Source organism: Benincasa hispida, chromosome 11 (assembly GCF_027475165.1).
Source record: "Benincasa hispida cultivar pf3 chromosome 11, pf3_genome.v1.1, whole genome shotgun sequence".
In the NCBI taxonomy this organism is placed as follows: domain Eukaryota; kingdom Viridiplantae; phylum Streptophyta; class Magnoliopsida; order Cucurbitales; family Cucurbitaceae; genus Benincasa; species Benincasa hispida.
Window position 1 is genome coordinate 30,593,223 of NC_143488.1, and position 904 is coordinate 30,594,126.

Here is a 904-nt window from a genome sequence, read left to right on the forward strand (position 1 = left end):
TCATTTGAAAATATATTTCAATTGAGCATAATACATATATTCTCTACTTTCTTCTCTCTGTTTCTCACTTCTATTGTTATGTTGGATTTTCTCTCCTCTATATTTAATAACACATTAGCAGAAGAAGTTTCTACCACTGAAATGTTTGTAGAGGTTGGAGTTGGTTCACTACAACACCAAGAACCATAAAGACCCACTTGAATTATCTATATATTTTCAGAGTATTTAAAACTAAAGTTCAAAGAAGGTGAATATTCTATTTCAATCATATATGTAATTTATGTTTTTCATGGAAACAAGTGACAAGAAGTTTATGAAGAAGTATTTCCCTCCTACAGAGAATACCAGAAGGAGGAATTTAATCACAAATTTTGAACAAGAAGAAGATGAATCACTCAGTGACACATGGGCGAGGTTCAAGAGATTAGTGTTCGACTGCCCGCACAATAGATTACCAGACTGCCTCCAGACACAGATTTTCTACCATGGACTAAATCCTGCATCGTAGACAGCTGTCAATGCGGCAGCAGCAGGCGATTTGCTAGATAAGACTTATGAGGAGGCAAATAACATTTTTGATCGCATATCGAAAAATCATGAGGATGGGCAAGAAATCGATCAACGAGTAAAACCCAGAGAAGGTAACGCAAATAATGGTGCCATCGCATCTTTGCAAAATCAAATGAATGCGATGATAAATTTGCTACAAGGCGTCGCAATCAACAATCCTAGAACGCAAAGAGGGCAAGTCCACGCAATAGAACAAACAAGCACCAATTGTGCTACATGTTTAGAATTGCATTCGGTTGAAGAGTGTCCACGAAACCTGCAGTCAATCTACTTTGTCAAGAACAACCCTTTTTCAAATACGTACAATCCCGGGTGGAGAAATCACTCTAATTTT

General features: G+C 37.2%; 1 non-coding gene across 1 annotated transcript; it reads right to left on the reverse strand.

Annotated features, from left to right (window-relative positions):
* Window positions 1-346: 346 nt before the first annotated feature.
* Window positions 347-453, reverse strand: LOC120092309 (small nucleolar RNA R71). Its single transcript, XR_005486015.1, has one exon. It is a non-coding gene; the product is annotated as a small nucleolar RNA R71 (small nucleolar RNA).
* Window positions 454-904: the final 451 nt, after the last annotated feature.